This window comes from Stegostoma tigrinum, chromosome 10, assembly GCF_030684315.1.
Source record: "Stegostoma tigrinum isolate sSteTig4 chromosome 10, sSteTig4.hap1, whole genome shotgun sequence".
In the NCBI taxonomy this organism is placed as follows: domain Eukaryota; kingdom Metazoa; phylum Chordata; class Chondrichthyes; order Orectolobiformes; family Stegostomatidae; genus Stegostoma; species Stegostoma tigrinum.
Window position 1 is genome coordinate 56,532,867 of NC_081363.1, and position 13,179 is coordinate 56,546,045.

Genomic DNA, 13,179 nt, shown 5'->3' on the forward strand with positions numbered 1-13,179 from the left:
GCTTTATCTTCTTTCTGTGACAATTATCCTCACCATTCGTCCTCAGAAGCTTCCACTTACTTCTGCGTCTCCTCTGAAGCAAACACAGCCCACTTTGGTGACTGACACTAAGGAGGGTGCAGCAAGTCACTATGATGTAGGACTCACTGTTTGGAGTAACTGACTTCCTGATCGGAACAGGCATTTGACCCTTCAGGAGTCCTATAACAATGGTTCTGTTTGAAGTTTGGACAGCTTTGTATCTGTTCGCAGTTAAAAAATTTTTAAAGCTATCATCACTTAGGAATGAAGGGGTATCCTGTCCACCTAGCAAACACATTTGGGCTGGTCAAAGGCCTTTGTAAGAAGCTCACATCTGTGAGTGGTCCAGAATGTGAGAGCCACAAACTTGTATTATCTGGTTTCATGGTTACAATGATTTGAACGTTCAGGGAAGGGAATGGGATCCCTTTCCATTCACTAAGATAGCTTGCCCCACTTTAGTTAGAGGTGAAGACATAGTGGTATTGTTTATGGACTAGAAATCTAGAGATCCAAATAATGCTGTGAAGACCAAATGGCAGATGGTGGCATTCGGGAGAAATGTTTTTGTTCAAAGTATGGTTGGAATGTGGAATGTGCTACCATGTTTGTCGTCGAGGCTACTATCGTAGATGGAAAAGAAAGAAGAAGAAAGAGGAAGGAATAGATGGATATGTTAGTGAAACTAAATAGAGTAGGGTGAGAGAAGGCTTGTAGGGACTGTAAAGACTGGCATTGTATTGTTGGACCAAATGGCATACGCAAGGTTTTGATGTTTGTTTGCTTCCATGGATGGGCGTGTGCAGACTGAAGTGGGGAAAGATGTGGTGTGGGAAAGGGGCATATTGATGTGGGAGTGGTGGGGATGGGGTATGTACTTGTAGAGTGCTGGTAGGGGGCATGGTAAGGTGAATCATAAAATCCTAGAATTCCTATAGTTGGATACAGGCTATTTCGGTACATTGATTCAGTATCGACCCTCCAAAGATCATCCCATTCAAGCTCATTTCCCCACCCTACCCCCATAACCCAGCATTTACTGTGACCAATCCACCCAGCCTACATATCCCTGAACACTATCGGATAATTTAGCATGGCTAATCCACCTAACCTGCATATCTTCGGACTGTGGGAGGAAACTGGAGCACCCAGAGGAAAACCATGCAGACATGGTGAGAATGTGCAGACTCCACACTGACATTCACCCAAAGTTGGAATCAAACCTAGCTGCCTGGTGCTGTGAGGCAGCAGTGCAAACTACTGTTAACTGTGTGAAAAGGAACTTTCCAGAGATTTTCCTAAATTAGCATCAGTCTTGTTCTTGACACACCCAGGAGACTGCACGATGGAAGGGTAAATAAATGATATATACGACAGCACCATATTCAAGTAAAACAGATTCCTTTTCTTGTAAACTTTACACAATAGTATGATTATCTTACAGCTAAGTTAAGGTGAAACCGTGAACGTACAAAACAAATAAGAAATAATACAAACACTCTTATTCTCCCTTATTGTGCACGCCAAGCTAAAAATTCTAGTAAAAGGTGGATGGTAGCAATTAAAGAAATTGCAATCTACAAAAAAAAAATCAAACAATGCAGATCCCAATTCAATTCAATTTCACTTTATTGTCCAAATGGAATTTCATTTTGGGTACATTGCTTCTTCATTCAAAACTTGCATATAAAAAAATTAAATAAAATATATGAAATTATTCCACAGCAGAGGTCTAAATTTAATTAAATCTATTAAAAACTATTCCACTGGATTAAAATAGTCTGTCAGTGAGTCTTATCTCAAGTGCATACCCTTATCGATTCATTAAACTTCTGCTGAAAGTTCTTATAGAGAAAGGCACAATGATTATCCATGATTAGTGCCCTTGATTATGGTAACTGAATAACAAATTGAAATTGAATGCAGAATACAATATAATACATTCTGGGAATCTGAAATAAAAAGAGAAAATACTGGAAACAACTCAAAAGATTAGTATTAAAGCTGGGCAATGTTAGATATATAATGGTCTGAGCTTCTGATGTGAATCAGAATCCCTAATCTTAAGTGATGACAGCAATGAAAAATGATTCTCTCAATCCAATTTAGTCACAGGTTTCACAATGGGTTATTAGATCGTCGGTGTCCTTCAAATCCCAAGTTGTCACGCCATTGACTGAGCTCCAGCCATACACTTGGTAATTCCTGCATGCCCCCAGTGTAACTTCTCCAGGGCATCTTTTAGACATGAAGCTGGAATAGAAAGTCTTCCAATGTACACCAGTAACTCTTGTTTGATTGTAAAACGCAGTACTCAAAACGTGTGGTGATTGCTAATCAACTGGACCTTTCCTCCTGTCATCCTTTTATAGAATACCGATAAAAAGTGATTCATTCTTACCTGCTCTTCTGTTCCTGTTGTATTTGGTGAAGCCACTGAGTATTATCAACAGTGTGAAACAAGTTTCTTACACCAATTATGAATACTCTCACTGAATCTTGCCTTCTGTTTGGGTTTCTTTTTAGAGCCTAGGGAGCCCTATGAAATCCTCAACAAGTTGCCTTTTGACGGGCTTTTCCATGACCAGCCATTGCATAGATAAAATGTTCTGCGAGCTGCTGTTATGTCATTGACCATTCGTGGGCCAGTTGTTTCTTGACTAACTATTTTGACAACCACTTGAGGATTCAGGTCAAGACGCACATTCATATTCAAGTGTGAGATTTGTAGATTATGAAATATATATAAGGCACCCATGTGACAAGCCTTGGTGCTGAAATGTTACCTGTAGCATATCTTTAATCTTAATTGTTATACCTCCTAGACCACTTCTTCAACCATAGCACATTATCTGGTAATACTGTGACACTCGCCCCCATCTCAAGCAGAAATTTAGTGAGATGTGTATTGATGTAAATACTTATCAGAAGTCTAGGTTTGGAACATTTAATTCTCTATGGAATACCTTTAGTTGTTTTTGTCAGTTAAATGTTGTTCTATCGTATTGCTGCCTTTATGTGAGTAACTATCTGATATCTACCTGCTCTGTGAATGTGATCTGCTTAACTCATTTTCTGAAAATGATCTATTCCTTTCCAGAAAAAGTATTAATTTTTAATAGCTAGATGCTGGTTGTGCCTGTGAGGATTCCTCGCTCCATAACTCTGACAATGACTGTTAATCTCTCCTACTCACTGTATTGGTTTCTCATGTGACTTTTTAGTTATTCTGAATCACAAGAATTGGACAGATTCTGCTGCACTAATGTGCGAAGTTTGATTTTCTACTTTTAGGAGTGATCTGTGCTACACCCAAACTTTTTTTTCCACTTGGTGTTTGAATGAATGACTCTAAAATCACATCTTTTAATTTTTATTTTCTTCAAGATGCTTAACACTGTGTTCCCTTTGATCCATCAGTGAAACCAAATTTTCCTGACAATATTATTTCTGATACAATGCCGTTCTAATGTGATGATTTAATTTTGATTCTTAAAAGCTATTATATTTGTGCAATAGAAATGTGCTGTTATATTGGAAGTTTTTTTAGTGTTTCTGAGGGCAAAATGGAGGATTCCTACCTGCTGCAAGTAAAATGGAGAATTTGCACCATTTTTGTGAATTGTCTGGATGAACTTGCCAGTCACGATCTTAAACAATGATTCCCATTTCCTTTCTGGCTTCACTGAGCAAATCCCATTCCCTGTGGCTTTGATAGATGATTCCTTGATGGCTTTACCGAATTAATTCCATTCCTTTCAATGTATTTTTCTAGATGATTCTTACTGTGAGCAGTCTAAATAATGTCTGTACTACCATTACAGTAATCAATTGCCCATCTTTTCTACAGCATCAATAGTCCCCTAACTTTCTTCTTCTTTCTCCTCCTCCATTAATCTTTGTTTGCTCAGGCTTCTAATATGACTTTTATCCATTTAATTCTGGCTTTGCAACATGCCTGGATCTGTGACTCCACTTTAAATTCATTTATGGCCCTTTATTTCCTTCACATTAGCTGTGCCTTACTGCGTCAGCTCAGTCAGACAGCAATGTTTAATATGAGCTGGAAGTACTTCTCATATTTTAGTTTACCCAGTCTGCAAATCTGTGCCCTTTTTAAAATGCTTTACCTTAACCACATGAGATTAAACTTTACTTTAGCTTGTAATGTCTGTTCAATCTGTAGCTGATCCCCAGCTTGGAACAGCTTTTGCAGATCACCAGCACTTGGTGCAATCTGCAACTTCCTGGTAGTAATGAATACAGTAGCTCCAGGGAGAGTCTAACTTTTCTGTTTCTCTCACTACATTTTTGATATTATTTTACCGTTCACTATAGATTCTATATCATTGACTTCTGGCATGAGGTTTTATTCTTCTGAAGACCTGCATTTTCTTCTCAGTTGCTCATCATGGCAGAGTCAGCAATAGCAGCAGAAGCAGCTTGGCAAAATTACAGGGCCAGGTACCACCAGGGGTGACCGTGGAAATGTAAAGCTGAGGCAGTGGTGAAAGTGAAGTTAGCAGCCACGTTGGCAGGAAAGGAAACACCAGCAACTGTAGACATTGAGACCGCAGACTAAGTGAATTGGCATAGCTGTGGTTAATAGATTTCTATCACAGGACACACAATTCTAAAGGGAGTCCAGGAGCAGGGGGAACCTGGATATACATGTGTACAGATCAAAGGTGGTAGGACCTGTGCAGAGCAGCTAATAAAGCAAACAGTATTCTCAGATTTATTAATAGGGGCAGAGTGTTCAATTGCAAGGAGGTAGTGTTGAACTTGTCCAAGAAACTTGTTAGACCTCACTGGAGTACAGGGTACAATTGTGGGCACTACCTTATAGGAAAGTGTGAATGCATTTAGAGTGCAGAAGCAATTTACAAGAATAGCTTTAGTAAGTAAAGTGGATTGAAGAAGTTGGGACTTGTGCCTTGGAGGGAAGAAACTGAGAGGAAATTTGATGGAGGCGTTTTAAAATCAAGAGCCCTTGAATAGAATGGATAGGAAGAAGCTTTTATAACTCATTAAAGGTAGAGATTTGAAGAGATATGCAAATGGAGCAAGGGCAATCTAAGATAAAAGCCAAAAGAACTGTGGATGCTGTAAATCAGAAGTTACTGGAGAAGGTCAGCAGGTCTGGCAGCATCTATGAAGAGAAAGCAGATTTAACTTTTCAGGTCCAATGCCTCTTCCTCAGGACCACGGCAGCTCTGAAGAAGAGTCACCAGACCTGAAACAGTAACTCTGCTTTCTCTCCAGATGCTGCCAGACCTGCTGAGCTTTTCATGCAACTTCTGCTTTTGTTTCTGATTTAAGATAAAACTTTTTTTTTTTAAAAAGCACAGTGAGTATGGAATACATTCCCTGGAAATGCAATGGGGACAGATTCAATTGAGGCATTGAAGGCGGCATTGGGTGATTATTTGGATAAAAGAAAATATGCAGGGATATGAGAACAGGCAGGAAATTGGCACAAGGCAACAAAACCTGTGCCAACACAGTGGGCTGAATGACCTCCTTTTGCATCTGTGAACATACTTATGAGTTAGATTCCAGAGCCTGGCATAAAATATTCTGAAGTTTCATTCCCCTGTGAGTAAATACAGTCCTCCTCATCCTAGTTCTAAATGATTTGTCCCTGGATTAATAACACTCTAGTGAGGGAACATCAGTTTGTTATTACACACCTCTGGAACAGGTGAGGCTTGAATCTGGACCTCCCACTTCAAAAGTGCACTCAGCGGTTGTCCAAATGTATCTATTTATTTTCCTATAAACCTGTTCAGAGATGTTATTACTTGCATCTGGAGCAGATGGGCCTTGAACCCAGGCCTCCCAGTCCAGGGGTAAGGACACTGCCATCATGCCACAAGAAGATCCATTGTTCAAACGTAGTTTGTGCTGCCTGATAGTTTCACCTGATTTCAGTATAAATATTTATCTTCAAAGGCAGAGGTGTTAAAAGGTACACCATCATTAAATATATGCAATTGTTATTCTCAGAGAGACTTTATGAAACAAGTACCAAGAAACTGCTTCTGAATAAGCACATTTTGAACTATATTAATCCAGTGTTCTTTGAGAATGTTAAGAGGAAAACTCCAAATACTAGAGGAATCAAGATGGTTTATTAATTTCAATAATTGTACAATTGACCACATCACTGTGCATATAAGCTATTTAACTAGCTTCAAATAGATTAAAAATTGTTCATTTTGATTTTTTAAGACACATTCAATATGAAGAAAAACTCAATGCTGTGAAATGCATTAAATTACATAAAGGTTACCTGATGCCATGCAGAGAAGATTAGCTTGTCTTTATGTACACAACTGAGTTAAGCTGATCCCCACACACATTTATACTATAAGATGCATTTGGCTATGACTTCAGGAGTTACCTGATCATTGGCTGTGAATGCACACAAGTGATTTATTCAACAGCATTTGAAGCAGCTGGTGCTCAATTTAAAAGACTCTCTTCGAGCTTCAATTATCGAAAAGAGCTTTGAGGCAGTTTTTTTCTGTTGATGTCTTGGTTCATTCTGATTGGGTTTAGTCTGTGCCAATCATTGGAAGCCTCTTCAGTCTTCATTTTGTCTCAATAATGTAATTAGTGCTGTCTGATTTCTAGGTCCAATGAAAACCATCATATTTTGGAGCTTGGAGAGGAGAACAGTGGAAAACACATCATTATTTTTCTTAGGATTGACAGCATGAAGGCCATTTATAGAATCATATAGCAAAGACTGAAACCTCACAACCCTTCATGATTGTGCCTATTCTTTGAAAGGGCTATCTAATTAGTCCCACTCCCCCACTTGTTCCCCATAGCACTGGAAATCTTTCCTTTTCAAATATATATTCAATTCTCTTTGAAAGATACTATTGAACCCACTTTCAACACTCTTTCAGGCAGTGCATTCCAGATTGTTAACAACTGTGAGTCTTCTAGTGGAAAATGGAAGATTGGCTATTTTTGTTTCAACAGTTAGCTCTCTAAGTTTTAAATGATTTCCACAATAAAGCTTTAAATTACATTTATTTAAGTAATATGTGACTAACCAATAGGTTTAATAATTATTTTATCATTGTTTATTTAGAATGTATGTTATTTAAGACAAACCCCAACAAGAGAACTCAGTAAAATAATTAGTGGAGTATTCTTAGTAATGGATCACAGGGCAACAAAGAAACAGTATATTTTATATAAATACCTAAATATTCAAGAATTTAAAATAAATTCGTGTTTTGTGATGTGCAGAGTTTAATGATTATTACTAAATCATTTTCACAAAGCTTTCCAAGCTTAAATCTTATTTTCAGTGCTTATAGAATCAGAATGTTAAGGCCTACATTTCAAGCAATGGACAACTGTGTTTTCAGAAATTCTGTAAAAATGCCACTTTTCTCATGCTGGGCTGAAAAAGAATTATCACATGCTGGATTAGCAATTTGTTTTACACGTCATTCCTTAGGATCTTCCGATTTTGTCAAACTGCTGGAGAAAGTTTGTGGGCAGGAAATTTGGATACATAGCACCAATAGAGATGGCCTACAGACCCCAGAGGCCCTCCAAATGGGGAGTGCAGTCCCTCCAGATGCACTTGCATGCGTGCTGCCAGTCTCTGACTGAGTGCTGACAGGACAATGGACTGTCCCAGCAGCTGAACTAAAAGAAAGAATTCAAACTGTTTCTGATTAAATGAATAAGTTCTGATGAAAGGTCACGAACTGAAACATTAACTCTGTTTCTCTCCATAGATGATGCCTAATCTTGAGGATTTCCAGAAGGTTTTTCGATTAGTATTTCAGATCTCCAGCATCTGCACCATTTTTCCTTTGAGAGACATCCCAGCTGATTTGATGCTCTATTTGCTGATTTGAACCACACAGATTCACTCAGCAAATTCATTTGTCACTCACACAAATCAATCTGTTCCTTTCATCTGGCTGCAATCCACTCGTGCCCAAATGATTCAATATGTGCAGGTTCCAACTCTATACTAACCCCTAAGGCATGTTCATTGCCAATATGTGAGCTAGTGGCTGTAAGTGTCATATGAGTAAGGGTAACACTTGAGCAGTGGTATGGTATTAATCTTTTGCATAGTGACGGGGCTACTAAGCTGGATAGCTGGTCGTGCTTATAATCAGAAAGGGGAATATTGGGATGATGGAGGGAGGGTTTGGGTCAAAAACAAGAGTATAATAGTCACATTATTAGTTACTTTTGTTCGTGTTAGGTAGTAAGTTAAAGTTCACAACCACTGACATCCCCAATGATTGCTGTAATAGGTTCTGGGGAAGGGTCACCGGACTCAAAACATTAACTCTGTTTTTCCCTTCACATATTCTGCCGGACCTGCTGAGCCTCTCCAGCAATTTTGTTTTTTTTTTCAGCAATATCAGTGGTCACAGGTTCTGTTGCAGACTGTCCCATGACACAGAAAACCATTTCCTCCATGGGGCTTTGTGGTTGGAGTCATACCTTACTCCCATTAGTTTGGCTCATATACTTCTTGTAATAGGCCTGCAAGAGAGAGGCAAGAATGTCATTTGCATGAGTTTGGAGAAAATGCCTGTCACAGCTGACTAGCTGGAGATATGTGCAGGTAATGACTGGTGTGAATCAAGCTAGCATCATTGAAGGGTGAGGTGAAGGGCCACGATATTACGTGTGAGAGCTAGAGAATACCCCAGTGACTGAGTGATAGGACTATTGTGTTTGAAAAGCATGAAAATCTGGTGGATCAGTTGAGATGGTGTTTGACGGTATATTTACTGATTGTCACCAACTCCAAATACTTGGGGACCATCTTGTGGCACTGGTAGCTGACCCTCAGAGCCAGACTCTGAGAATCAACCTTGCTGCTTCTCTCTTCCCATTTCCTTCTGATGCTGGTCACCGAGGACCTCCTGAAACATATCTCCCATGCTTCTTGCCTGTATCATTAGGCCTTCCCATGCTGGATCCATGAATAGTTCAGCAGTCTATCGTTCCAGTGTTGCATTTTCCTTGTTTAGAATTGCAGCAGAAGTTTTCAGCAGCAGCCTCCTCTACTTCAGAGCCTTCCCCCATAAAGAGGGAGAAATATGAAAAATAGGCTGTCTGAACATATGTTCATTATGAACACTGATGGGTTCCTGCTGAGTAGTCAGGTGGCCAGCAATTCAGGCCTCACTTGACCCAATGTTGTAATCAATTACATATGAAAGCAGCATCAAGTTTGTGTGTTGCCAATGCCTGCAGCCAGGAATTGGTACGGATCAAATGTTAGCCCAGTTTTTCTTTGAAACCGGGAGCAATAGCAGGGCTAGCTGTTTTTATCCTAAATATTTGCTCAAAGGAAGCAGGAAATTCATCCAAAATAACTTCAAGAATGCACAGGATGGAATAATCCAAAATAATTTAAACATACCATATCCTATGAACCATTAAATTTTACAGATCATCAGAGGTATTCTGGTGCAGGTTTTCTGGCTGGAAATTAGACCCATGTGTTGGGCATTCATTAAGGGTTAGGAGGATGAGGATTGGCCTGATTTACATTCTAACAGGGCTGGACAGACTAGATACAGGATGGATGTTTTCCCTGGGTGGGGAATCTAGAACAACAGGACATAGTCTCTGCTCATGAGGTGGGCTATATAGGACTGAGATGAAAAATATATTAATTACTTGAAGGACAGTGAGCCCGTGGAATTCTTCATGACAGAATGCTATGGAGGCCAAGTGACCGAATATATTCAAGAAAAATTTAGGTAAATTTTTAGATTTTATAAGTAAAGGGGAGGATGAGGAGAAAGGGGGAATATGGCATTCGGATGGAGGATGAGCCATGAATATATTAAATGGTAGAGCAGGTTCAAAGGGCTGAATGGCCCACACTTGCTCCTTATTTCTATGTTTCTTTCTTTGTGAGAGAAAATCTTGTACTAGCTTGCAAATGAAGTCAGCCTCCTGATCCTACACAGGAGCTCCTATGCTAAATATGAACAAAAATCTCCCACCAAAAGTTGGGCATGAACAATTGATGCTTATTTTCCCAATGTGAATACTTCAGTCTTGTGTCTGGTGCCAAAACAGTAGATGTATATTGTTGAAAAAGCTTAAAGAGAACACAAGATATTAAATATGGAAAATGATAAAAGGGAAAATGAAAGGATTAGTAAATTATGTAGTGATATTCTGAGTACCTATGATCAGGCAAGCAGTTGCCTTTAAGAGAGATAAATGATGACAACAGTTTTACGTTGTGCCAAATGATATTCTTGTACAAACGTATCAGCTCCATCAAAAAGGCCATTGCTATACTTTGTAATTCTATAGAGATGTCAGTTAGTTAAAACAAAGGAAAAAAGTTAATGGATGGAGTCAGATTGAGGGAGAAAGTGATGAAATCTAAATCAGGGCTATACTGCATGCATTTGAATGTATAGAGTTTAGTTAATAAACCTGGGGAATTATTGGCACAGGTTGCTTTGTGGGGTTACGGTGTTGTGGGAATGATGGAGACCTGGTTTAAGGAAGAGCAAAACTTAGTGTTAAATATTCCTAGTTACAATGTGCTCAGAAAAGATAGGAAAGGAAATAAGAGGAGGGCTGGTATTTTTGGTTCAGGAGGGCATTGCAATCCTGGAGAAAGAGGATGTTTCAGGGCAATCAGCGATAGAATCAGTTTGGCTCGAGCTAGAGAACAAGCAAAATACCATGACATTGCTAGTGAAAAGGATCTAGAAGAACAAATCTGCAAAAAAAAATTACAGAGCAGTGTAAGCACTATATTGTTCTTATAAAGGGGGATGCCAAATGCCGATATATCGACTGGGATAATGATAGTGTCAGTGATGATGAGGGACATAGGTGTGCTCAGAAGAATTTCCTTCAAGAGTATGTGTCCAGTCAAACAAGAGAGGAAGCATTGCTGGACCTGGTTTTTTGGGTATGAGGTCTGTCAGTTTAACTTCTGTGAAAGGAAATTTCTTAAAACCATTACTCAATGTAAAACAAGCATAAGAAAAAATGTGGATTGATTTGGAAAAGTCATACAGGCATGGATTTGTTAAGGGAAAATTAGGATTAACTTGCTTGAGTTTTTTGAAATGGTATCAGAAAGGGTTTTTAATTCAGTGACAGGATGTGGGCACTGTTGGCTAGCTAGTATTTAATGCCCATTCCTAGTTGCCCTTGAGAAGGCAATAGTGAGCTGCTTTCTTGAATTACAGCAGTCCATGTTCTGTAGTTAAACCTACAATGCCATAGGGTGTGGAAATTCCAGGATTTTGCCCAACAATATTGAAGAAACGACAATATATTTCCAAGATAGGATGGTGAGTGGCTTAGAGGGGAACTTGCAGGTGATGGTGTTCCTTTGGATCTGCTGCCTTCATCCTTCTAAATGGAGTGGTCATGAGTTTGGAAGGTGCTGTTTACGGAGATTGAATTTCTACAGTGCATCTTGTAGATGGTACATACTGCTGCTATTCAGCATTGATGGCAGAGGGCATGGATTCTTGTAAAAATAGTGCCAATCAAGCAGGCTGCTTTGTTTCAATGGTGTTAAGCGTCTTGAGTGTTGTTGGAGCTGCACTCATCAAGGCAAGTGAGGAATATTCCATCACGCTCCTAACTTGTGCCTTGTAGAATGATGGACAGGCTTTGGGGAGTCAGGAGGTGAGTTACTTGCTGCAGGATTCCTAGCCTCTGACTGACTCTTGTAGCTGCAGTGTTAATAGGTATCTTAACCTGTTCAGACATGTATGCCACATCTTCTGACCCAAAGCTAGGGAGACGACCATTGAGCCACAAAAGCCCTTTCTGTTGTATTTACGACTAGTCCAGTTAAGTTTCTGGTCAATGATAACCCCTAGGATGTTCATAATGTGGGATGTAATGATGCCGACACTAACAAATGTCAAGGGACAATAGTTAGATTGTTTCTTGCTGGAGATGAGCATTGCCTGGCACTTGTGTGGTGTGACTGTTACTTGTCACCTGTTAGTTAATGTGGATGTTCCCCAGGTCTTGGACACAGATGAGAAGTGGTTGTACCCCGCCTCTGTGGTGACATTCAGCATTCAGCTCTGGCTTCGGGACTTCCTTACATTTGGCCAAATCCAGCTCATAATATATTACTTAAAAGTATATTATATATTTGAACATAACAGTTAATTTGCAGCTTTGAGATGGAACTGTTTGAGATTTAGATGCAGATTGCATTTACTTGATGCGTGAACATATTTCAAATTTTTCATGAAATCAAAATCTTAGAATAGGCACCTGCCACCACACACATGGTTCACAATGCCCCAGGGCTGGATTTGGTAGAATAATTTTTCAAAATGAAATGACAACTAATTTGATCAAATTAGTCCAATTTACTCTTCAATATGAAACTTCACTTTAATGAGGCCCAACACTTTGCAGCAACTTGTCTTTGACATTGGGAAATCTATTTAACATTCAAAGCCTTATCAAGCATTCCACAGTTGTGAAAGGAGAGCAATTTTTCAGCTATTATTGTGCTATCTAACATGCAGTTACAATCCAACCAGCTTTTCATAAATTTCAGACATGGTTGAAAGCAAATGCATTATTTCTAACTTGTAACTATAATCAAAAACTGGAACAATTTTGGACCAGAAGGCCTGAATATGGAACCGATAATTTTAAGATCATGCCACAATAAAATTAATTAATATATGTTTCTACCCATCTCCATGCTCCTTTCAAGAAGAAAACTTTTGCTATGGCTGGAGAAGGACATGATGATGCATATGGGGATGGGGAGACATAACTAGCCCAACAAGCTTCACTGTGCTGTGCTGCCCTGCTCTCCCATTAAGACTAGTGCTTAATCTGTAAATGAAGTGCTCGTTCTCACACAACTGATTTACTTTCTTCTCTTCAGAAGGCATTAACAGCACCCAGTGAACCTCCATCTGGAAGAAGCCAGCATTGGTGGTACTCTTCTCCACCTCCAACTTTGAAGAAGAAACCACCAGCCCCTCAGAAGATGCTTTGTGAAGTCTTTTACCTGCACCGATCACCAGCTCAGAGATCATCAGTTTGGTGGGTACTCTATCTAGATTAGATCTGGGAACACAATCTGTTGATCACTTCACTGACGTGGTTCAGGAAGAAATGTCC